The sequence below is a fragment of the Equus przewalskii genome, chromosome 5, assembly GCF_037783145.1.
Source record: "Equus przewalskii isolate Varuska chromosome 5, EquPr2, whole genome shotgun sequence".
NCBI lineage: Eukaryota > Metazoa > Chordata > Mammalia > Perissodactyla > Equidae > Equus > Equus przewalskii.
Window position 1 is genome coordinate 57,163,754 of NC_091835.1, and position 23,079 is coordinate 57,186,832.

At 41.4% G+C, this 23,079-nt stretch overlaps 1 protein-coding gene across 7 annotated transcripts in view; it reads left to right on the top strand.

Moving 5' to 3' along the window:
• The first annotated feature begins 16,762 nt into the window (after positions 1-16,762).
• Positions 16,763-23,079, top strand: part of RESF1 (retroelement silencing factor 1) — a 28,674-nt gene continuing 22,357 nt past the window's right edge. For 4 of the 7 annotated variants that reach the window (XR_011540356.1, XM_070621010.1, XM_070621011.1 and 1 more), the window contains exons 1-2: positions 16,831-16,927; positions 18,198-18,292. The gene's annotated coding sequence lies outside the window, so the exon portion shown is untranslated. Of the gene's footprint in view, positions 16,928-18,197; positions 18,293-23,079 lie in introns of all 7 variants that reach the window. The other 3 variants (XM_008507561.2, XM_008507563.2, XM_008507562.2) reach the window with 3 other exon arrangements.

Sequence of the window (23,079 nt, forward strand, 5' to 3'; positions counted from 1 at the left end):
CAAGTCGGATGTGGGAAAAGATTCAAGAAGAGGTAACTGATGATCCAAATTTGATAGAACTTACCTTGTTGACAAAACTAATTCTCTTGGGCAAATCAGTATCAAATTTCTATCAAATTTTAAAAAATAAATCTGCCTTTATTTGGCGTTAGTTCAGTGGAGTCCTCTTGTGGGATCTTGGTAAGGTGAGAAGGTTAAGCATAAAGACTGATCTTGTAAAAAGAGTCCCTAACAACTGAACTTAATAAATCCCCAGGGAGGATTAGAAGACTGAGGACTCAGGTGGCAGCTTTATTTAAATGGCTACTTGTGAACTTAGCGAACCAAAGTAACCATAATTAGCACGCTTACTCTAGGGTGGTCCCTAAAGGTGCAGAAATCCCCAAGCCAAACCTAGGACATCCTAAGGGTAATCAAAATCACAAGGTGTTTTCGCTTCCCCAAAAGATTCTCAAAAAATTTTGTGCATGTTATATGAAGTTAAAAGGGAGAATAGGCTCCATCTGGACTTCTCGTTGTGTGAGATAATGAACTTCCTCATGATGATGAAAGAAAGGAAAGGAAAGGAGTAGAAAGGGAAGGAAGGGAGGGAGGGAGAGAGGGAGAAAGCAGGGAAGGTAAAAAGGAGGGAAAGAAGGGAAGAAAAGAGACGAAAAAAGGAAAAAGCAAGTAGCCTAGAAATGAAATCATCTTCAGTAACCTGACAGACGTCCAGGAAGGAGGTCTAGATTCTGAGTTTCCTTGAGAAAAGTCCTCTGCTGGTTCTGGGGGGCTGGTCCCATGGCATAGTGCTTAAGTTCTGTGTGCTCCACTTTGGTGGCCCGAGTTTGTGGGTTTGGATCCTGGGCATGGACCTACATCAGTCATCAGCCATGTTGTGGTGGCCACCACATACAAAATAGAGGAAGATTGGCACAGATGTTAGCTCACGGCGAATCTTCCTTACCAAGAAAAGAAAAAAAAAAGGCTAATTGTACAATGCTATAGTTTAAGAAGGCAAAGATATTTAGAAGCCACCTACTTAAACTCCTTGACCTTTTAAAGGAACATAAACCAAAGAAGCAAAGGTTAAATTATTTGCTGAAGTTAGCTGGAACTATAATTCAGATTTTCTGATTCACAAACCAAAGGTGGGTACTCTATAATATGCCTCATTACACACCCCAACCTCTGCATCTTAGTTCAACAGCCAATGGGCTAGAGAGCACAAACTTGGAGAGAGAAAAAAAGATGTTTAGCTACATCTTAATGATTCTGGATAAGACAATTTCTCTGGATGGATTCTTGAGGATATAATTAATATTTCCCAGGAGTGCTGTAGTCAATTTTCCAATTCGTTCTGTACCTAAGAGGATCGAGGTTTGCTAGGCCATAGGAAGAAGATAAATCGTTTATGGGTGACTCTGATAAATGTATCCTTTGCTTCCTAAATCTTGCAAAATAATGAATGGATATGGCAAATAAACTTTTTAAGGAAAGATGGTTTTGTCTTGGTTAAGCACGACTTTTCCTATTAGGACATATAACTCATTTGCAGTGGTCAAAAGCCAGACAAAGAATGTTGATTTTATTCAGATCAGAGTATCTTGGCAGGGTGGTCTTGCCTTAGAGTTTCATAGGCAGGGGTAAAAAAGCTATAGTTGGGGTGACTTACAGTTGAGGTTGTTTTGCAAACAGGGGAAGTCTCAGCCAATTGACGGAACAAATGTTTTTTTCTCTCATTTGCTAGTTTCAGGGGGACAAATAGTTCTAATCTCAGCCGAAAATCAGGAGATAAAGAATGGGAAATTGGCTAGGTACAAAACAAATTCAGGCAAAGGAGAAGTCTGTGTCCGGCTTTGTCACAGGCATTTCCCAACCCATAATAGTTGAATCATTCGTTATTTCTTGATTAAACTAGATTCCCCAAGTAACCAAAGCCTCCATTGCCTTGCCCTGGGCTTGATGAAATGTCTCAGTTACAAAATTAATGTATAGGAAATAGAACAGTTTGTTGTGAATGTTTTCAAACTTTTAGTTATCAATGTTTTTGCAATTGACGTCTATCACGAGCTCTCAGAATGGATAGACTTGAGTAATATAGCCAGAAATACGATAAATATAGGAATAAATCAGAAGATAGTGGTAATGGTTGTACAACATTGTGAATGTACTTAATGCCACTTAAATTGTACACTTAAAAATGGTAAATTTTATGCTATATATATTTTACCACAACTTTAAAAAGTATACAGAAAAAAAGAAGAAATCAGAAAATATACTGGAAAAATCTTTATAACAGCAAAAGAAACTAGACTATCTAGGAAGAAAATTATAAGATTTCATAAAAAGGCAAAAAAGAACACGTGGATAAATGCAGAGGCATAATATGCTCCTGGATTGGAGGACTCAACATAAAAAAAGCAAGGAAGTTCTCCTCCAATTTATCTATGCAGTCTATGTAATACAAAGAAATTCTTAATAGAATTTATATACACATAGTCTATAGATAGATAGATAGATAGACAGACACACATACACAAAAATTGATTCTACACATCAATTATCTGCAATGGATTATTCAATAAGTAGTATTGTGATAAGTGACTAGCCATCTGGAAGGTGATAGTTGAACTCCTACAACTTACCTTACACCAAAATTAGTTCTAAGTGCATCAAAAATGTAAAGTTAAAACCATAATAAGAAAGAAAAGATAGACCTCCCCTCCCTGAATGTGCTAAAGTCTTTTTTTCTTTTTTCTTTTGAGGAAAACTGGCCCTGAGCTCACATCCGTGCCCATCTTCCTCCACTTTATACGTGGGACGCCTACCACAGCATGGCTTGACAAGTGGTGCCATGTCCGCACCTGGGATCTGAACCGGTGAACCCCAGGCGGCCGAAGTGGAACATGCAAACTTAACTGCTGCACCACCAGGCTGGCCATGTGCTAAAGTCTTAAACAGACAATTCATCAAACAGGAATTCCAAATGATAAGTAGGTAAAAGTGCTAATCCCCATAACAATCAGTAAAAGCACAATAAATTATGTCTATATACCCACCAGAATGACTGAGTTTAAAAAGGCTGGTAGGGGCCGGCCCCGTGGCTGAGTGGTTAAGTTTGCACACTCCGCTGCGGCGGCCCAGGGTTCACTGGTTCCAATCCTGGGCGCTGACATGGCACCACTCGTCAGGCTATGCTGAGGTGGTGTCCCACATGCCACAACTAGAAGGACCCACAACTAAAATATACAACTATGTACTGGGGGGATTTGGGGAGAAAAAGCAGAAAGAAAGAAAAAGAAAGAAGATTGGCAACAGTTGTTAGCTCAGGTGCCAATCTTTAAAAAAAAAAGAAAAAAAGGCTGATAAAGGCGCTGTCCCGATGGCATCGTGGTTAAGTTCCCGTGCTCTGCTTCAGCAGCCTGGGGTTCACAGGTCTGGATCCCGGGCGCTCGTGGACCTAGCACTGCTCATTGAGCCACACTGCGGCAGCATCCCACATAAAATAGAGGAAGATTGGCACAGATGTTAGCTCAGGGCCAATCTTCCTCACAAAAATAAAGTAATAAATAAATAAATAAATAAAAAGACTGATTAAATTACATATTGCTGAGACGGTGGGCAACAGGAGCCTTTGGGGCCTGCTGCTGGGAGTGTTAATTGGTACAACTTCTTTGAAAAATAGTTAGACATTGAACACATCCATTGACTCCAAAATTTTCCTTCTGTCAATTCAAAAGAATAGAATTTATTAATAAAAGAGAACATCTGGAAGAGTAGATTCACATAAATAACATCTTTTGAATAGAAGAAGAAACCTAGGAGGCAGGCTCTCCCAGGTATCAAAATCACCACCTTAAAGCAGTTATAAACAACATGGCCGCTGAAAGAGAAGAAAGTTCAGAAATAGACCCAAGTCCGTATATATAGATATATCTATATCTATCTATCTATCTATCTATCTATCTATAGATAGATAGATAGATATTAACCTGAAGTTTTATTTTAAGTCAGTGGGAAAAGATGAACTATTCAGTAGGTGGTGTTTTGTCTGTTTTGAGGGGAAAAAAAAGAGCCGTACATTACATCAAATAACAAATATTTTGGGAGGGAGAGATTTAAAATCTAAAGATCAACAAATATATAAGGTTACCAAAAAAATTTTTAAGGAAATATCTTTATAATTTTGAAGTGACAAGATATTTATGTGTTTAAGGAAATACCTTTATAATTTTGAAGTGACAAGCTGTGTGTGTGTGTGTATAAAAATATATGCTTTAAGGGGCTGGCCCGGTAGAGTGGCGGTTAAGTCTGGTGCACTCCACTTTGGCAGCCTGGGTTTGCAGGTTTGGATCCCAGCACGGACCTACACACCATTCATCAAGCCATGCTGTGGCAGCAACCCACATACAAAATAGAGGAAGATGGGAAAAGATGTTAGCTCAGGGCTACTCTTCCTTAAGCAAAAAGAGGAAGATTGGCAATGGGTGTTAGCTCACGGCCAATCTTCCTCACCAAAAAAAAAAAAAATTATATATATATATATATATGTAATATATATATACCTTAAATAAATATATTATATGTATATATATATTTAAAGAAAATTTATCCCAAACTTGGAAAGAGACTAAATGATAATTGCTTGCTTTTTCATACATGTCAGAATATTTTGTAAGTCCCTTTGCCCTAATGTGACACTCTTGGGAAGTGATACTACATATTTGACAATAATTAACATCTGATGAAGGTGCAGAAAGACTACTGCTCTATAAGTGTAGAAGTTTACTTGTAAACTTGAAAAGTTAGGATGCTTACCACATGGTAGAGATGCTAACTCCAAATATGATATGCCTTTATTGCTCTGAAAAAGTTAAGTACTCTTTATAATTAATTTAGCAATCTTATTTGGCATTTCTTTCCCCTCTGACCATGTAAGTAAGACTCTGTTCTTCAAATGCTTCTCAGATCAACTCTTTTGGGGCCAGCCCAGTGGCGTAGGGGTTAAGTTTGTGCGCTCCACTTTGGCGGCCTGGGGTTCACTGGTTCGGATCCTGGGTGTGGACCTACACACCACTCATCAAGCCACGCTGTGGCAGCATCCCACATAGAAGAACTAGAAGGACTTACAACTAGGATATACAATTATGTACCGGGGCTTTAGGGAGAAAAAAAAAGAAGAGGAAGATTGGCAACAGTTGTTAGCTTAGGGTCAATCTTCCTCACCAGAAAAAGTATATCTTTAAAATAAAATTAAAAAAAATAGAATCTGCTTGAATTGTTTAAAAAAAAAATCAACTCTTTTCTCACCTGCTCGTTCCTCCATAATTCAATAAACCTTTTTTTACACATACTAACAAATTTATCTAAGAATTTTGCCTTTCAATATAATTGTATATTCACAGACAAGATTCTGGAAGGATATGCACAAAAGAAATTGGACAGTGGCTATTTCTGGGGAGGGAAGTTGGAAATTGAATTTTTATATTTCTGCATTACTTGTGGATTTTAAAAAGTCCTGATTAAAAAAAATGTGACAGTGTCTAAGTAAAGGCAAAGAAAACAGAATGATCCCTGCACTCTGTTCACCACGAGAGAAATGATTTAGGAAACGATCATGCCTCTTTTCCTTGGAAAAATCTTCAATCATTAAAATTATGTTTGTGAAGATTATATTATAACATGTAAAACTATGTTTTTAAAGGAAAACAAAAACTATGCATAGAAAAAGAAATCATAGGAGGAAAAACTAACATATTCATGATAGTTATCTTTGGGTAATAGGCTATTTGATCATATTTTTCAGTGTTTTTCTTATTGCCTAATGAGCATATATGATTTTTATAACAAGGAAAATGTTGGTACAAACAAAACGCAGCATGCTTCAGCATGCCCTGACTCTTCTTGGAGGATGGGTGGTGTAATAGATTGGCCTCTTGTGGCTTTTACAAAAACTTGTAGTGTCCCTCCCACACTGAAGCCTTTCACCCCACACAATGAGTATTTGATAGCTGGCGTTTTTTAAAGGAGGGCAAGTTAACACTTTAAATTGTGATTGAATTAGATAGAGAGTAGGTCTCTTGCAAGTTTTGACTAAGAAAACATTTCTGTACTGAATTGTTAATCAAAGGGACTTCTTCAGAGGGTTTCTCTGTTTGGGAAATATTCCTTTTTAACTGAGACTTGTAGGGAGGAAAAAACTCTACCCTCTCAGGTTTATTGCCTGGGGGGCTGCGAATTAAACTAACAAAAGACAGATTAACAGGAGAAAAGGCAGTCAATTTTTCCATGCCCAAGAGTTCACTGAAAAGAAGTGAAACTCAAAGAAGTGTAGCTTATATACCCTTTTAAGAAAAGAAAGAGCGTTTGGGCTTCAGGGGGCAATAAATTGGGGGGAAGTGAAACTAATGGGAGAGAAGGGCTATTTTAGTAAAGTCTTGTTTATGCAACTCACCTTGTTATTGGCTCCCTGTCTGATAACAAGAGTCACCTTTCTCTCCCTGGTGGTTGGGGGTGGGGTGGGGTTGAGTCTTAATGCCTTCAGCTTGAAATAAACCTTATGCCAAAGTGACATATTTTGGGGCAGCATATTCTGATCCCTTTCAAACAAAAATGAATAAAGTCAGAACACCTATGGGGTAAAAAAAAAATCACCATTCTGTGCAGAAAATTAATTGCTGCGCAGAGTTTATGCTCTTTGGGGAGGGAGGATGACACAATGGTTATGAGCAGAAACTCTTGCTTGAGGCCAGCCCCAGTGGCCCAGTGGTTAAGTTTGGCGTGCTCCACTTTGGTGGTCTGGGTTTGGTTCCCAGGTGTGGACCTACACCACTCATCTGATAGTGGCCATGCTGTGGTGCTGGCTCACATACCAAAAAAAGAGGGAGATTGGCAGCAGATGTTAGCTCAGGACAAATCTTCCTCAGGAAAAAAGAAAAGAAAAGAAACTTTTAATTGCCCAGCTTTTCATATTCTAGCAGCGTGAACTTTGGGCAAATTTAGTCATCTTTTTGTGCTCAATTTCTTCACCTGTAAAATGGTGTTGTGGTAAAAATCACATGAAATAAAGCACACAGCGAAATGTCTGGCACGTAGCAAACAATCAATGCTAGAAATATAATTTTATGTTTCCCTTTAGAAGATGATTATTTCCTAAGTGTACTGACCCCTTGTATCAGGCAGACTTTGATTAGAGATGCAGAAACACTATGAATAATAGAATAAGGTGTTTATTACAGGCATTAGAACTTAGACAATCATGGTAGCTGGTTGAGAAGTCTATCCAAGGTTGTTGCCTCTGCGTTGTGAAGGGCCTGAAGTCATCCTGACTGGCAATCAGGAAAGCTGGAGGTGAAGTAGGGAAGAGCAAGAACTGGAACCTGATGTGGGGTCGGTGAGCCAAGGAGTCGAAAGAAAGATTTCTTGGACTCTCAAGATCTGGCAGTAGTGCTCTTTTATTTAGAGAATAGTGTGGAATAGCATGGGGACAGGACCCATGGGCAGTCAGGCTGCTGCGTGGGGACAGCGCCCACAGGCAGGAGGAGGTGCTGCTGCCACCACTTCTGCTGGCCCAGCTCCTGCTGCCCATATGGCTGGAGAGTAAGGCTAAATTTAAGGCATAGGTATGTGAGCCATGTCTTTACAAGACAAAGGAAAGAACATGGAAAAAAGTTAAAATGGTATCAGTGCAGGCGGGGTCTGGCCATTGGGTGGTCCCACAACTTTTAGATAAGAATCAAATCGGATTAAGTAAAGGCCAGAAGCCACCACCCTAAATCAGTTACATGAGGTTGCCAGACAGCAACCAACTTAAGTTCTTGCCTTCCCAATTAAGAGTTTCCAGAGACAAGGCCATCCCCCTTCCCGCTGGCACAGAGAGGGAGGAATCTCCACAGATGCAGGCTCCCCCCACAAATGCAAATGCCTCCCAACAAAGGGCAAGCAAATTCCACTCCTCGGAGCCTGCTTCTCATCTGCAGTTTTAAAATTAACCAGCCTAAAATCCTCATCAGAATCCATATGGAGAATCTAGAAACCACAAGGACAAACCATTATGTTGGGTGACCTGCAGGAGAAACTGGTGCCCTTCACCATGGAACTACCCATGTACCTGGTGCAGGACTAGGAAAAGCTGAAGGAGAAGATATGGTGTGTGCTTGAGGCACTGTGCACTCGGTACCACTGTTCCCCCACAAGGTGAGCCAGCAGATCAGCGACAACATGTGCTTCCTGCGACAATGTGAGGCGCCCTATACTGACTTTCAGTGTGAAAAAAATGACAGCTGCTTCACTAAGACCTCCCAAAACTCATAATCCTCCTGCGGCCAACTGGAACTCAGAATCACGCAAGGAAAGAAATTCTGGGAAAGTGAGTTTGAGCTTAGCTAAGTTGACATAGCACAAAGCCATCATACTCCTTGCATTGCTTCCATCCTGCCTACCTTAGTCTGAAACTGAAAACCTGGAGGAAAACACACGCCATAGCATTCATATTTTTAAAGCCTAGCTCTTGTAGTTTGAAATTTGGAGCCATTAAATAGCAAAAATAATTACCTTCTCTGTTCTATTTGATGAATTTGTCATTAAGAGAATAAATATCATTTACTTCGAAACATGTAATTTTGAATGAATTGTGTGTCACACCATACAGAAATTTGTTTAGTAAAGGACTGTCAAACATCCTTGTGCAGATTTGGCCTCTAGGAGAGGGAGGGGTCGGAGCAAATCTGAGTGGGTGGTGACAGCATGTCCAGCTTGATAGCCTCCTTGTTTGGTCTTCAACCAGCACCCAACCACAGATGGCTTTAAATATGGACATTTAAAGGAATTTCAAAGAAAAGTCCAAGTGAGACAGGTGAAATTCCCAAATAAGCCCATAACACTTATGAGGTTTGCCTTCCCTTCAAGGACAAAGAACAGTGGTGGGGTCCAGAGAGTTCCTGCAATGGATAAAATATGTACAGGGGGAGAGGAGATGATTTTTTAGGAAATCAATCTAGAGGCAGAAAAATGCTAGGTATTTTCATTCAAGAATAAGGTCTGGGGCTGGCCCGGTGGCACAGCAGTTAAGTTTGCACATTCCACTTCAGCGGCCCCGGGGTTTGCCATTTCAGATCCCGGGTCTGGACATGGCACCACTTGGCAAGCCATGCTGTGGTAGGCGTCACACATATAAAGTAGAGGAAGATGGGCATGGATGTTAGCTCAGGACCAGTCTTCCTGAGCAAAAAGAGGAGGATTGGCAGCAGTTAGCTCAGGGCTAATCTTCCTCCAAAGAAGAAAAGAATAAGGTCTGAACAGCATCAGGGACTGTGAGGTTAAGTGCAGCTACTGAGGCTAAGTCATCAGACTGTGGCAGCTCTGCCACTGCACCCAAACAAGGTGGGTGGGCTTTTGCTATGGGGTCAAATGAGGGGATATAATCAATGGGTCTCTGATGTCCATTATGCTGTTGATAAGACCCCTACTGTTTGTCCTGATTTTCTATATACAAATAGAGAGAAAAGTTTATGGCAATTAGGGAGTCCAAGGGCAGTGAGTCCATTCAGGGCAAGAACTCAGGCATGTCAACTAGTTAAGATCATATAAAGGAGCAGTCAGTACAGAAAGTTAGGAATCCAATGTCTACAATATCCTGCAAGTCCAAGAATTCTTCTGAACCGTGTTTTGGTAATTAGCCAGGTAAGTCATGAAGAGCTTCCATTCTCTGAAAGGAAAGAGACTTTCCATTTTGTATGATGAGGTCATGACCAACATAATGCACTTTGGTATGACAAAATTGGAGTTTATTGGGGCCAGCCCGGTGGTGCAGTGGTTAAGTTTGCACATTCTGCTTTGGTGACCAGGGGTTCGCTGGTTTGGATCCTGGGTGCAGACCTATGCAACACTTGTCAAGCCATGCCGTGGCAGGCGTCCCACATATAAAGTTGAGGAAGATGGGCATGGATGTTAGCTCAGGGCCAGTCTTCCTCAGCAAAAAAAGAGAGGAGGATGGGTGGCAGATGTTAACTCAGGGCTAATTTTCCTCAAAAAAAAAAAATTGAGGGGCCTGCCCGGTGGTGCAGAAGTTAAGTTCACACACTCTACTTCTTGATGGCCCGGGGTTTGCTGGTTGAGATCCTGGGCGCGGACATGGCACTGCTCGGCAAAAGCTATGCTGTGGTAGGTGTCCCATGTATAAAATAGAGGAAGATGGGCATGGATGTTAGCTCAGGCCAGTCTTCCTCAGCAAAAAGAGGAAGATTGGCAGTAGTTAGCTCAGGGCTGATCTTCCTCAAAAAAAAAAAATTGGAGTTTATCAGTTTATCCTTTGAGAAGTTATGTCTCTCATTTGCTAATGCTGTCAGCAAGTGGAGGGAATAAATTCTTCAAGATTTTCTATTTGGAGAGCATAACAGAAGCTCCACACATTATATGAGTTTCCCCATCTCTGGGTTCCATGAGGAGAACTAATTGATAGAGATCAAAGAGTCCATACTACAAATTTCTAAGATGATTGCAAATTCTTCAATGAATTTTGCTCTTTCCCCAAGAGCATTTACAAAGTTCTTAACTAGATTATGCAAACCTGATCTTGACCAACGTTTAAAGCTATGAGGCCAGCAAGCTTGGTCATCATCTTTATCTACGTTGTAAGACATTACAAAGGGATTGTGTCCAGCGAGAGAGGTGAGTTTAAGGAGGAGCAATGGAGGAAAGGGAAGAGGACCTATGGAAGGTACAGGAGGAAGAGGATGAGCAGAACCAGGGGGAGGAGGAAGCTGAGATACAGGGGTCCAGGAAGAAAATCAATCCAGGATTGGATCAGGAGAGGGAGGAGAAACTTTAATGTTAGATTTTAGATCCTCCCTATTTTTATTAGCCTTTCCTAAGGAGTCCTTAATGGAAACAATTTTCGAATTTTCCATCTAGAAGTCTCTTTATGCCCATTTAAAAATGCTGACCATTGAACATTTGGAATCTTTCAACCATTTGAGTCGAAGGTGTCAAGCAAATGGATTATTTTATTCAAATTACAAGTTCCCCAGAATGGCCACTGAAGTTCTAAAGTGTCCTTGGTAAGATCCTGCCAGAGCTTCCAATGTTTAGTGCTCTTTGCCCCCACAACTTTGAGCCCATATTCAAATGACAAGAACAAACAAGAAATAATTGGCCAGGAAAGCTGTCTTGAGACTATGAGCCCAGCTCATATGTGAGAACCCTGAGTAGTGAAAACAAATCAAGAGGGTTACACAATGGACAACAAAAAGAACAAAGGTTCAGGTGGCACTTCAACACAGACATGTTGACAAAAATAATCCATAACCAATCAATAAGTCAAAATTGGGGAGAATTTATTATGAGCCAGATCTGAGGACTAGCCCAGGGCCTTCCTTCCCCAAGGAAGGGAGGGCACCAAAGAGGTGGGATGTACAGAGTGGCTATATACCATCTTGGAACAAAGAGCATACATCACATATGATAGGAATGGCCCTTTTACAAGAGTCACGAGATTGCCTAGCCGTCACAGCACAGCTGTTCACACAGCAGGTAGGAGGGCCACTGTCTCGCTGGACACACCAGTAGCCCATCTGTTGTCTCGAGCTGGGTGGTCACAGGGTGGGCCCAGCAATCAGTTCCTAGCCTAGGGAGAGATGCTTATCCTTAAGGAAATGTCAATGTGGGGGAAGTTGCATCTTTATCTTAGGGCCATTTGTTCTTATCTTTGGGACATAGCAAATGCTTAAGCAGACATACAATGCATGCTCAACAGCCATGTTAGGCCCTTTTGGAAAAACAAAGTCAGGTCGAATGAGTTGTACACTAAATGGCTTCCTCATCTACTCCAATACATCCTATTGCTCACCATTTGTTTATCAGAGAGCAGGTCAGGAGCAGGGCTCACTCAGCCAGCCAGTCACTGCAACTTGAGCGGACATGAGAAGGAGTCCTGCGCATCTTCTGTTCTCCTTGATGCTGGGGGCTGAGCAGCACAGGGTCCAGTCCTGATTTGAATGGAGGCACCACAATTTTAGAAAACAGACCAGAACATTGTTACTAGAAACCTTTATTGAGGAATGCTGGGTATGAGAAGGCTCCAAATGAGCATCTAACTTGTGAAAGGAAGGCATCTTAGCAGGAGGGGTCAGTTGAAGTTTGGCTAATTTGGGGACTAGTTGGTCAAAGGTGGGTCCTTGGAAAAGAGGAATGATTCTTGCACATTGGTAGCCATTGTTTGGTGAAGGCAGGTGGAGGGTGATAGGTAGGGGCTACGGTCGCGCGTAAGAAGGGGTGAGGAGGAACAGCTGTGGAGACAAGGACATGAGAGAACCACTGCGGAAAATTCTCAATCCTTCAGTGTCTCTCACAACATTCAATATCGTCTGGCATATCACCATTGAGAATGAACAGATGTGACACAACTGGGCTAAGGTACAGTCTTTAAAAACCAGTTCCTTATAGTGGCAGAATTTGTCCCCCTTGACTGTGAAACTGAACAGAATAGTAGTTTCAACAAAGAATGCATTGATTGGTTAGCAGCATCTTATATTCAGTCTGCAAAACTCAAAGCTCTTAGCACCTGAATGGCTGGGCTATTTTCCTTTTTGATTGCTGAGCCCTGGGGCCACCTTCTACACTTTTTGTTCTTTGTTTTCCAACTTGGCCTGGAATTTTGTTTTCCAGTTGGTAATTCAACTTACCAGATTTTTTTGACTGTTCAAATAAACACAACAATGAGATCCCTTTACATCAATAGAGAAGTTCATACACATTGTCAATGATGGTGAAAGGATAACTTTCCGGGTGTTACTGAAAATTGCTTGAGCCTTAAAAGGAAGTAATCTGGCAGCATCTGTTATGTTGAAATTACTGTTCAACCCAGCAAGCCTCCTCCTGGGAGTCCTTCCAATACTGAAGGATTGTTCATAAGTGGCAAAATTTGGAAACCAAGTGAGTTTCATAGGATAACGACGAATTTTAAGTAATTATTAAAAATGACGTAGAGCTACTACTGTGATCTGGAGGGCTTGCTGTGGCTTGTTGAATAAAGCAAGGATCAGAGATGTGTGTGCCATGTGTTACTTAATAAAATGGTGATTAAAATCTCTGTCTATTTAATATATGGTCAAATGAGCACGCAAAGTACTGAAGTACACAAGGATCAGGAGGAATTGGTGGTTTATCTTACACCAACACCACACTCGATTATTATACAGTAAGTCTGGAAAGCAGGTTGTGAAAGTCCCTCAATGGTGCTCCTTCAGGATTGTTTTGGCTCTTCTCGGTCCTTTGCAATTCCAGGCTCAGCTCTCCAATTATCCTCTTCTTGTCAAACCCAAAGGGTATTTTCCAGTTTATCCTTACTTGATCTTCAACAAGATTGAACATTTTTTACTCAGGTGAATCTTTCTTTGCTTCTGTGATACCATTCTCCTCGTTTTTCTTGTCTTTCTGGCTATGCTTGTCTCTTTAAGGCACATCCTCCTCCCTTGCCATCAAACAGGGGAGTTTTTCAAGACTCGGTCCTGGATCTCTTTTCTCATTTTACACTTCATATAAGCTAACACTCCTTTATCTCCAGAAGTTAACCGACTCGTAAAAGAGAGAAACTCACTCCTCTGTCAGTAACAGTCTAGCTGATCCAGGCTGGTGGAGAGTTCTTCTCCATAGATCTTCTAGTATCTACTTTCCTTCCATTTTGTTCCTTAAACATTCCCTGGGGCAGGGGTTATAACCTGGAGTCCATTATATTAGTTTTCTTTTTTAAGATTTTATTTTTCCTTTTTTTCCCCAAAGCCCCCCGGTACATAGTTGTGTATTTTTTTTTAGTTGTGGGTCCTTTGAGTTGTGGCATTTGGGATGCCGCCTAGCGTGGCTTGATGAGCGGTGCCATGTCCATGCCCAGGATTCAAACTGGCAAAACCCTGGGCTGCCAGAGCAGAGCCTGCAAACTTAACCACTTGGCCACGGGGCTGGGCCCTATATTAGTTTTCTTTTGGTGACATAACAGATTACCGCATACCAAGCTTCCTAAACAACACCGACTTATCTCAGAGTTCCATTTCCAAGCTCATTCAGGTTGTTGTCAGAATTTATCTCCTTCTCACGCTTTCCATGTGGCCCCGTCCATATATAAGCTGGCAACAGTGAGCTCAGCCCTTCTCGTGCTTTCAATCTCAGACTTCTATCTCTCTGGCCTCCTCTTCTATCTCCTCCTTCTGCTTTTAAAGCTCATATGATTACACTGGGCTGGGTCCATGCAGACAATCCAAGCTAATTGCCTATTTTTAGGTCAACTGATTAGTAATCTTAGTTATATTTCAAAGTCCCTTCTGCAGGTAAGTAACATAACCATGGAGTAACACCTGGAGATGAACGTCACAGGGGCCAAAATTCTGCCCACCACATCTATACATAGAATTCAGAATACCATGAATGTGGATGGCCAAACAATTCTATTTTCACTAACGTTTTACCAAAATGTACCATATCCTTCAATTATGAAAGTAGGCCAAAAAAAAAAAAAAAAAAGCCACAGTAACATAGCAGTATTAATAGTAAATTTGTCACTACAAAAATCACAGGTATTTTCATATTATTAGCGTTAATACAGATAGTCTTGAAATACAGTCATGTTGTTTAATGACAGGGATCTATTATGAGAAATACATTGTCAGGTGATGTCATCACTGTGCGAACATCACAGAGTGTACTTCAGCAAACCTAGATGGTATAGCCTACTACACACCTAGGCTGCATGGTACTAAACTTATGGGATCAGCACTGTATATGTAGTCCATTGTTGAGCAAAACATCATTATGCTGTGCATGACTGTATCATTTATGTTCATCACTTTCAAAATCACAGTTGTTCTTGGATCTGCTAATAGGTCTTATTTATAGTGTTCACAAAGACATACATATTACCATATCACACTTTTTTTGGAAATATGTTGATAACTTTAACATTGAATTAATTTCCTGTGTAATCTTATACAATTTATTTTAAGCATTCCAAAACATTACCCTAAGAATGGGTCTACGAGCACTACTGAACTGCCAAAGAAGAATACATTCCAACCCAAGCAAATGGAGAAAGACAGAGGAACTCCAGGGCAAGGAATCCCCTTAGGCAGAAGTTGCATCCAACATTGCTGCTCATATGTCACTGTGAGAACTGAACCATGGGAATCCTTAGCTGCAAGGGAGGCTTCGGGAATGTAGTCTCAGTTATGTGACCTTGCACTCAGCTAAATATTACTAACAGGAAGGGGCAACAGAATATAGGGAACAACCAAGAAAAGAAAAAGCAAACCAATGACCTCATTTACAACTGAAATGAGTAATAGGCATCTTTTGTACAGCCTCATAATTTCTTACTATAGGCATGCTAATGACGTCATGCACTTTTCTAAAACATGTTTTATAAGTTTAGGAGTTAGTGAGCCTTGAGGCTAAGTAGTATGCTCTTGAGAGATCGAGATTGCATCTATAGTCAGAGTCATTTGACCTACCTAGGAGAGACTTTATTTTTGAATGCTGGGAAACACAGGGAGAGGATCTGTAATCTTTGATACGGGACACAGCAGAGAGCAATCTAATCTTTCACGGGAATCTTTCCTCAGCCTGACAAGTCGGACAACAAGGTTCTTTGTTTGTAACTGGGCTGTAAATATCTCAAAGAGAAGACAGTGTAAAGCCCAGCCCTTGATTAAACATACTTTCAGGTCCTGGAGATCGTGTCCTCTCTTTGCAAGTCTCCTTGCTGGTGACCCTTCAGAGCTGCTGTATTGATGAACGTCAGTTGTACTTCAGGGTTGGTGGAAAGACCAAACATTTTTAGAAAATCAGACAAGCTTTACTTTTCTAAGGGAGGCAGGAGAAAATCAGCACAAGCACAGACAAGGATACACAACAAAGAGATGAGCAACTTCATCCCAAATAGAGTTGTAGCTTCCTGGGCATTAAATCTTGCTGGGCATTAAGGCTTCCTCAGGCTGTACAGGAGTGGGGTCCGTATGAGACTTTCTGGCAACAAAACTCCCTCTCCCTTGGGTTCATTCCTGCTTGCTCATTTGTGTGGCTTTAGGCACTGGAAAATCCCTTACCTGAGAGCTGCTCTAAGTTATGTGCTAATTCATGTACCCATCTCAGCAATCCTGTGAGGTAAGTATCAGTGTTATTCTCCTTTTACAGATAAGAAAACCGAGCACAGACAGGTTAAGCGATTTTCCCAAGGTTGTATGTCTAGCGAGTGGCAGAGCCAAGATCTGAACTTCAAGGGCAAAGAAATACCCTGCTTTCCACATCGCAAGGACTAACCGCTTCAGCCCTTCCTCATTCTTAATCACTCAGACAGGATTCCCTTGTTTACTTTCTCCTATAAGCTCCCATACAAAAGCTCTATTTCCTTTTCTTTGAGAAGGTTCCTCCGCATTAATGAACGCTCTCTCTACTGCAGTAGCCTGGAAAAAATCATCTCCTTACGTTCCACTTGGTGCACTTTCTTTCAAACGCTTTGCAGAAAGTTTGTCGACCCCATACTCTAGATCACCGGTTCTGAGACCAGCAGCAACAGCCTGTCCGGGAGACTTGTTAGAGATGTACATTTTCAGCCCCACTTTAGATCTAGTGAAATTGGCAGTTTCCCAGGGGGTGCTCTTCAGTCTCTTTTCATAAGCCCTCCGGGGCGATTCTGATGCAAGTTAAAGGCAGAGATTCACCGCTCGACCAGTTTCCTGCATCAGACACGTGAACGTAACTTTGCAAACCTCGGCGCGGTGCACCGGAGGGCGGGGCTGGCAGCGGCGGCGGCTGCTCCCGGCGGCACTAGGACCGCGGCGGCGCGGGGTCCCGCGCTCGGCCCGCCCCCGGAGGCGGGCCCGAGGTGACTTAAATCCTGGGGCCCGGGCGGTCGGCGCGTTTTCCCTTCCCTGCTGGCCCGCGCTGCGAGCCGCGCTCGGCGGTAAGTGCGGGGCGGCCCCGGCTGCCCCTCGCTCGCCCCGCGGGCGCCCGGGCGGGGCGGCGGGCTCGGAGCCTAGGGGCCGGCGGGCCGGGGCCGCGCGCTTTTGTTCTGCAGCGGGGAGCGGGGAGCGGGCCGCGGGCGCTCGGGCTGCGGGCGGCTCGGGCCTGGGGCCCCGCCGGCTCCCACGGCCGCCGCCCCGCTCGCTGCCCTGCCCTGCGCTGCGCTGCTCTGCCCGCCGCCGACGGCCAGCTCGAGGCGGAGGGCGGCGCCTGGCTGTTTGGCTTCCATCGCCTTCCTCCTCCCGGTGGAGGTGGCGGCGGGCGAGCGCGGGGACGCGTTTGTTAAACTCTCAGGCGGGTGGGTGTGAGACGAGCTGTGTTTTTAATTATTTCCTGTCGCTGGTGTGAAAAAAAAAAAATCTTTGTTTTTGCATTGACTGTGTCTGGAGCGTGCCCTCCCTCCTTCCCTCCCCGCCCCCGTGATGCGGAACCCCCGGAACAATCGACTCCGCTTGCATCTCCAAGTGGCCCGCGGACGCGGCCGTCCCGGAGATGCTGTCTGTTCCTGAGCAATGCTAGTGCCTCGAGGCATTTTTAAGTGCACAAATGCATACCGGTTTTAAGTGCTCTGGAGGGCCGCGGAATCCCTAAGCAACTGTCCTTAGGGCCCTGAGTTCAGTAGCAAGTTTCCGGGGAATCGTTGCAGTGAAAACAATTGATTTGTAGTACTTTCAACGCCTACCTCCAAAATAAAGAGAACGGCAGGTGTTGTGTAGGCGCTTGAGGTGCATTTTCACAGGCGCACCGCGGAGCTTGTTTGGGGATTTTTCTGCTACTGTTAGCTGTAAATCATGCTTAAGTTTTATTCAGTGTTAACATGCACGAAGTTTAAGGTTTTAGTTACGTGTTCTTTTTTTCTTGTACACTCGGATTTTCTTTTACTAATCCAATAAAGAAAATTGCTAAGATGAAGTATTTTTGTGTAGGAATGCTAGGGCAATATGGACCTGGAGGAGCGCACATGAATTCTAACTTAAGAAGTGAATGATATTTTAGACCAGATTTGGTTTCTGTTACTTTGTACATTTAATAAAAATTCAGTAAACTTAGTATGCTTTTGGTGCAATCTAAGAACACAGTTTTGCACAGCAATGTCACATCAAGTAAACGTTAGCATGGACTTTTATTATAAATTTCATGTAAATTTTATATAAGTAAATATAATAACTATTTTAAGTTATTGGTTACAAAATGTTTCTCACTGTCCCTAGGACCAAAGAAGTAAACACTGTGTAGAGAGGCACTGACATATTTGGAGGGAAATGGGAGCATATACAGTAATAGAAGAGTAACATCGTATTTAAAGGTAAGTATGTCACCGCTAAGTAACGTACTCTAATTTATCTGTTAATGGAGTAGAATTATTGATGAAATGAATCAGCACTGGTTAAAAATTAATGGAACACAATGGATTTGATAATGTAGGGGAGGAAAACTTCCTTTCTTCCTTTTAATGTTCTTTGGCTGGTGTAATAATTAGGTTGACGTAAGACAGATGAACAGGAGAAAAACAAATTTAATTTTGTATGTACGGGAGCCCATGAAAATATGAGACTCAAAAAAGTGATCAAGACAGGCAGCTTTTATATCTTGTAGACAAGGAAACAATAAATTTGTGAAGAATTGACAAGACAGGGATTTGGGCTTGGGGTAGCAAGTTAGTGAAGAAGTAGCGAGATTGTTAATACCGAGTTCTCAGCACTAAATTCCTTATCTTTGGTGATAAGGATGCCCTCTACCCTCTTAGTATTTGGAGGCTATCTTTCATAGGGAGGTTTATTTCTTGCTTTCAGGGGACAAAGGCGATCAGACTGTCCTTGCACTGGCTGTTTCTTAAGTAACTTCAATTCAAAATAATCAAAATGCCAAAGTGGCATATTTTGGGATGGCATATTCTGCTCACCTTCAGTGACAAAGCTGGAGATTGTCATAGCCTGGGAAATTCAGTTGTTCATCTTTGCAGGATGTGGAAGAGGAGACATTTATGATGAGATGACTTTCGTCCAACTTAGGCAGAGTCTACTTAAGATTATTCTCCACATGCTCTGTTTCTTATTTGGTTGTTTTTCTTTTATTATTTCTGGCACACGGGGTTGGGGGAGGGCAGCATAGAGCACAACTCTGGGAGAACCATTCCATGAGATAATCAACCTGTAAAGCCAAAGCGATTGTCTCTAGGGCTTCCATTCTGTAAACACCATGCTGTGTTAGGAAACCTGTAATGGTTAAGACCATGGTCCCTGCAATCAAGACTGCTGAGCTTCAGATCTTGGCTTTACCTGTTACTATCTGTATGACCTTGGGGAATTATGATTAACCCCTCTGCCTTGGTTTTCTCATCTGTAAAATGAGGATAACAGTAGTACCTACCTCATAGGATTGTTGTATGCTAAATTATGACTTTCCTACACATAACACACTTGGAAGAGCTGCTGGCACATGTTAAGTGCTCAATACATCCTAGCTGTTGTCACGTTAGAGGAAGTATGTTTTATGGCCCCAGACAACACCATCTTGGGGGAAATTCAGTTTGCACATTTAAGCTCTAAATCAATTTATCAGCTTTGTGTTGGTTAAACCCTTCACCGTAGATCCTGTTGTAGGTTTAGTTTTGTAAGGAAGTGCCAGACCCAGCTGAACTTTTGATCTGCAGCCTTATTTGAAACCAAGAATGCCTCTGTTACGGGCCGACCCCTGGCCGAGTGGTTAAGTTCATGTGCTCTGCTGCGGTGGCCCAGGGTTTCGCTGGTTCCGATCCTGGGCGTGGACATGGCACCACTCATGGCACCACTCATCAGGCAATGTTGAGGTGGCATCCCACATGCCACAACTAGAAGGACCTGTAACTAAGACATACAGCTGTGTAACGGGGGATTTGGGGAGATAAACCAGAAAAAAAAAGATTGGCAACAGTTGTTAGCTCAGGTGCCAATCTTTAAAAAAAAAAAAGAATGCCTCCATTAAATTCTCCAGCCAGGGAAGATTTGCCTGTAAGCCTTGTTTTCCCCTATTCTGTGATGTACAGGGATCTTTCTTCCCACTTAGACTGTCGATGTCTTGGACACAATAGAAGCGCAAATATTTAAGGAATTGATCTAACTTATTGTTTGAGAAGGTATAAAGGTGAATTGCAAGAATCTTTTTTGTCTAACCATGCTGTTGCCACCCTTCCTGCAATCCCTCTTTGGAGGCATACTCTTTGTGAAACAGACCTGGAAAGTATTCAATTTGAGATAAAGAGAACAATTTACCAATTCTGTCTATAGAAATGCAAGTTAAAAATTACTTTGTAATAAGTCTTGTGGATCTTGAAGGATTCTAAATGCTCTGTTGGGAGGCAGCTGTGTAGTGTGCTTATCCTTGAGATCCTAAGTGCTTGTAAATTGAAGGGCAGTGTTGGAGGCTGGCCTGTTGATGCAAATGTCTCAAGTGAGACATTTGTGCATAGTTGTTATGATTGCAGATTTAATGATAATCACTAAGACTCTCTTGAGATGTATTAAATTACAAGACGTCATTTATAAATAAAATCTTCAGCTTGTGGTTAAAATTGCAAAGTGTTAGAAGAAACTGTATCATTCACTTAAGTTTTAAGAAACAGAAATCATAAGCAGATTATTATTTTTTAAGCCTCAGAAGAGAATTTACTGGATTACATAAAGTTTTAAAGGATTGAGACATAGCCTTCTCTTTGAGCCCTGCTGTCTTCAGCATTGACTTCATTCTCAGGCACACCTCCCTTCGTTGGGTGGCCCCAGCACCTCCAGGTATATATCCAGTCAGCTTCATCTTGCACAGAGCAAACCGTTTGTCTGGTTGCTCTACCAAAAGACTACAGTTAAATTTCACTGGCTCTCATTGAGTCATTCCTGTGTGCGCTAATAATGCAGAAATACTGTGTTTGGTTTTTAAAACTACTGTTAAGTGATATAATTCACATACTATATTTATATAATTCAGTTCACCCTTTTATAGTGTAAAATGATTTTAAGTATATTCACATATTGTGCAGCCATCACCGCAAGTTTAGAACATTTTCCTGACCCCAAAAGATTCTCTATCCTCTTGAGCAGTCACTTCCCATTCGCTTCCAACCCACCCATCCCCAGACAACCATTATGTTAGTTCTCTGTCTCTAGATTTGCATATTCTGAACCTTTTATATAGCTGCCAATCATAACATGTGGTCTTTTGTGAGTCTTCTCTCACCTAGCATGATGTTTTAAGGTTTTCCATTTTAAGGTTTGTCCGTGTGGAAGCATGGATGTACTTTATTCCTTTTCATTGCCAAGTAATATTCCATTGTATGGATATGCCACATTTTGTTTATCCTTTCATCAGTGAATGGACATTTGGATTGTTTCCACTTTTTGGGTACTATGAATAATGCTGCTGTGGACATTCATGTACAAGTGTTTGTATGAACATACATTTTCAGTTCTTTTGGGTGTATACCTATGAGTGGAGTTGCTCCATCATGTGGTAACTATTTTTGACCTTTTGAGAAACTGCCAGACTGTTATTTGATGTGGAGGAACCATTTATATTCTCAACAGCAGTGCGTAAGAGTTTTAATTTGTCCTCATCCATACCAACACTTCTTGGTTATAGCCATCACAGTAAGAGTGAAGTGGTATCTCACTGGGGTTTTGATTCTCCTGATGATGTGTGATGTTGAATGTCTTTTTGTGTACATATTGGCTATTTGTATGTCTTCTTTGGAAAAAGTGTCTATTCAAAAGCTTTGTTGACTTTAAATTTTAACTGTCTTTGTATTGTCGGGTTGTAAGAGTTCTTTATATATTCTGGATTTTAGTTCCTTACTAGTGACTGTAAATGTGAGGGTTTATTTTTGAAATCTGTTTCTTTCATCAATGTCTATCTTATGTCAGTACCACATGGTCTTGATTACTGTAATTTTGTAATAAGTTTTGAAGTTGGAAATATGAGTCTTCCAACTTTATTCTTTTTCAAAATGAACTTTAGGATCAGGTTTTCAATTTCTGCAAAGAAGACATCTAGGGTTTTGGCAAGAGTTGCACTGAATCCTTAGACCAATTTGGGGACTATTGCCACCTTAACAGTATTAAATCTTCCAGTCCATGAATGTGGGATGTTCTTCCATTTATTTAGGTCTTTAATTTCTTTTACCAAAGTTTTATAATATTCGGAGTATGAGTGTTTCACTTTTATTAAATTTCTTCCAAAGTGTTTTATTCTTTTTGATGTTGCTGTAAGTGGAATTGTTTTCTTAATTTTCTAGATTAAATGTTGTGTATAAATATATTTGATTTTTGTATATTGGGCTTGTACTTCACACCCAGCTGAACCAGTATACTAGTTCTATGAGCATTTTAGTGGATTCCTTGCAATTTTCTATATACAAGATGATGTCTTTCTACAAGTAGAAATGGTTTTACCTCTTCATTTCCAATCTGGATGTCTCTTATTTCTTTTCGCCTAACTGCCAGGGCTGGAACCTCTAGTACAATGTTGAATAGAAATGGCAAGAGCAGACATCCTTGTCTTGTTCCTGATCTCTTAGAGGGAAAGCATGCTGTCTTCCACCATGAAGTATGATGTAAACTGTAAGAGTTTTTTAGGTGCATTTTATCAAGGTGAAGGTCCCTTCTATTTCTAGTTTGAGTGTTTTTATCATGCGAGGGTGTTGGATTTTAAAATGCATTTAATTTCCATCATATTAGATGCTTTATCTTTATGTACTGAGATTATGATGTAGTTTTTGTCCTTTGTTGATAAATTACATAACATTGATTTGTTTTTGATGACTTGAGCCAATCTTGCATTTCTGGGATACGCCACTTGGTCATGGCGTATAATTATATGCTGTTCTGTTTGGTTTGCTGGTATTTTGTTGAATTTTTGCATCTATATTCATAACAGACTGGTCTATAGTTTTATTTTGATTTCTTTTCTGGTTTTGGTGTGAGGGTAATCTTGGCCTCATGGAATTAAGGTGGGAAGTATTCCCTCCTGTTTTATTTTTTAGAAGAGTGTGTAGAATTAGGTTTTTTTTCCTGCTTTTTCTCCCCAAATCCCCCCGGTACATAGTTGTATATTTTAGTTGTGGGT